Raw genomic sequence first — 3,413 nt, 5'->3', positions numbered from 1 at the left:
GACTCTTTGTATGAACTCGAACTAGTGGAAACAGTGAAAGCATCAAACTTTTTACTCAAGTTATTCATTCCAGCCACCAGATTGGACATGACATTTTTGAGCTCTGGGTCTGCTTTCATTTCATAATTATCTGGTTTTCTAGACCCAAACTCATTTCTAATTACTTCCTCACCATAGCTACTCCAATTTTGGGCATTTTCAGCTAAGTCAATAAGAAATTCATAGGCTTGATCCGGGGTTTGGTTCATGAACCTACCCTTGTGCATGGACTCAATCATGTTTCTATGTGCCGGAGTTAGTCCTTTATAAAAGAAGTGGACCAAATCAGCCTTATCAAGCCCATGGTGTGGGCATTTGACCAACAAGTCATGGAATCGTTCCCAAGTTTGAAAGAATTCTTCTTCAGATTTTTCTCTAAAAGTTCTGATGGCATCCTTAATTTTTTCTGTTTTTACCATGGGATAGAACTTAGCCATAAACTTCCTAGACAACTGTTCCCATGATGTGATGGAATTTGAAGCAAGGGAATAAAGCCATGCAGCAGCACGATCTTCTAAAGTCATGGGAAACAATCTTAATTTAATACCCTCTTCATCTAAGTTTTGATTTCTAAACGTTTGACAGATTGTCAAAAATTTGTTTAGATGAATATAGGGTTGTTCACTCTCGAACCCATGAAACTTGGGTAACATGTTTATTGTTGCAGCCCGAATTTCAAATTGGGCTGCATTATTTATTGCCAATACTATACATGTAGGTGGACTAGCGGATGCAGGAGCGAATAATTCATTCAGGATTCTAATATGTTCACCCATTGTAGAGATCGACGGTTGGTTTACAGTTCGCAGGTTATGATGAAAAGTTTTGTCAATCTCAGAATCAAATGGGGTTAACTTATTCCTTAATGACCTTCTACCATGCATACATTTTCCACAACTTAATTAGACTCAATTTTTTTAAACGAAATCCTAAAAGATAAGAAGAAGGGCTAGACCAAGATGACCCCAATCAACACCACACAACAATTTGACCCTATTAGTCTTAGAGCTAAGTGAGGTTTAGTAGCTTCTTAAATCTAGTTGCACAGAGACTTATCAGGTTTAAAAAGTTCCTGAAATTCTCTCTAGATTAGACAGCTCCTAATCTCCCTTTCAGATTAAGCTTGAGCTTACCAGTTAAGTGATCCAGTAACCAGTGACCAGGAAAGTCCCGGGGTGTGCGGTGGTGCCAGAAGGGATACACCGATACCACAATACCCGTAACAATTCTCACTATTGTAAAACTTTTCTAGACATCACCAATTACTAAATCCTCACTGGAGTGGCTTTCAGCCGCTTCTTTTCAAGAGCCTAATTGAGCTCGAAAACCCTAAGGCCAACGTCTAATTTGATTTTAATTTAATTTGGCTTAGGATAAGTATGCAAGGTGGTGATTTTTGGGCTAAGGACAGGTAATGACTTTCCGACCTTATCTTTTTAATGGGTTTTGCCCTTAATTACTTTATGCAAATGCTTAATACTAAATGCAGCAAATAATCAATATTTTTTTAAAGTTTATGCAATGTCATTAGGTTGTATTGATTAAATGAGCAAGCAATTTTTTTTTTACTTTTATTTTTTTTATTTTTTTAAATTTTTTTTATTTTTTTTATTTTTTTTATTTTTTTTTAAATTTTTTTATAGCAATAACTTGAATGTAAACTAAACACAATCCTTATGCGTCAGTCAATCTCCGAATGCCCGTTGAATAAGCCCTGGAGATTACTCCGTGAGGAGTCCCAATAGAGGTATGATAACCTCGGAAAATTGCACCCTATCAATTACTAGCAAAAATAATATATATATATTTTTTTGAATTTTTTTTGATTTAATTATTTTTTTAAACTTTTTTTTTAAAATTTAAATTTCAAATTTCGAATCACAGAATTCAAATTTTGAATTTAAATTTTTGATTTTTTTTTTTGAATTTTGGAAATTTTTTCAATTTTTTTTTTACTTTTTTTAGAAAACTTTAAATTTTGAATTTCAAATTTCAGAATTTAATAACTACGAAATTACTAACTAAAAATAATCAAAATAAGAAAAATTAATAAAAATAAAAACTTACTACCGGAGTGCGTTCATTCCGGACATCCAAAATCCAATTTGATCTTTGTGATCGTTCTTGCTTCTCGATTTGCCTCCCCGGCAACGGCGCCAAAATTCTGTTGTGCGATTCCTGTTTACCTAAAAATATGCTAAACAGATCGTTTTTAGAACCGACAAACAAAGTTTAATTTAATTTTACTCTTACCTTTCCTACTTGAAGAATAGTGGTTGTAAGAGGTCGATCCACAGGGAGGCGATTGGAGTTGCTTAAAAATAAAAACGTTCACTCGGATTCAAAAGCGATTTTTGAATAACAAAAGAAAAAATATTATGTCGGGGATGTTGATATGATTTTCTAATTGAAACTAACTAAAGAGAAGAAAGAAAACTTGCAATTGAATTCTAATGTAGAGTAGGGGTCGATTCCTAAAGACATAATATAAATGAAAACTGCACATCGTATAGCGAAGAAAAATTTCAAAATTATCTTAAAACTAAGAATTCCAAAATGCATAAAATGAATTGCAGAAATTAAATTGAAGCTTAAAACATAGATTGCATAAAAGATAAATGTATGGATTGCATAAAAGGGCAATTACAAAAATAAAATGAAGATTGGAAGCTTAATGCTTCCTCCTTCTACAAATAAAAGAAAAAACAAGAAAATTGCATTTTCTTTCCCTCTCCCTCCCACGGTGGGCGTTCAACATAAAATATAATTTTTTATTTCTTTCTTCTTCCCAAGAACAGAGCAATGCTCTGTTCCTTGGCCTCCACCCCGCACCTCAACCGAGCTCTCCTCTCCCCTAGCCGATCGCCCCACCTCCTTTTATAGATCAACCATCCCCTTTATGGCCAATGATGGAGAGGATCGTCTGGGATGCTTCATCTGGAATGGCAGAATGGATCACGGGCTGCTGGGATTCCGGGGCATGATGCGGGAGGGAAGATCGCGGAAGGACGTGAATCCAAGGGAGAATGGCTGGATCACGAGCTGATTGCGGACGGAATTGATGAATGCGGACGGGATTGCTGGGAATTTCGAATCGGAAGAGAGCTGCTTGCAGTCGGACGGAAGGAGCTGGATCACGGGCGGAAGCTTCATGGACGCCGGATTGGAAGCGGGAGGAAGGCGTGGAAGGAAACGGCTGGATCACGAGCTTGCATCACGGCTGGGACGCTGGGATTTCGAATCCGAAAGAATTTGGCTAGAATTTCGATGCTGGGATCATTGCGGAAGAAGAAGAGCTTGACGCGTGATTATTTGGGAGGAGCTGGAAACATTGATCCGGAAAGGAGGAAGCTGCGAGATCACTGGAAAGCATC

General features: G+C 36.8%; 1 non-coding gene across 1 annotated transcript; it reads left to right on the top strand.

Annotated features, from left to right (window-relative positions):
- Window positions 1-336: 336 nt before the first annotated feature.
- On the top strand, window positions 337-443 carry LOC120107061. The gene has a single exon (XR_005509026.1). It is a non-coding gene; the product is annotated as a small nucleolar RNA R71 (small nucleolar RNA).
- Window positions 444-3,413: the final 2,970 nt, after the last annotated feature.

Source organism: Phoenix dactylifera, unplaced genomic scaffold, assembly GCF_009389715.1.
Source record: "Phoenix dactylifera cultivar Barhee BC4 unplaced genomic scaffold, palm_55x_up_171113_PBpolish2nd_filt_p 000748F, whole genome shotgun sequence".
Classification (NCBI taxonomy): domain Eukaryota; kingdom Viridiplantae; phylum Streptophyta; class Magnoliopsida; order Arecales; family Arecaceae; genus Phoenix; species Phoenix dactylifera.
Note: the sequence above shows the minus strand (reverse complement) of the source record. Positions and strands in the feature narration are given on the sequence as shown.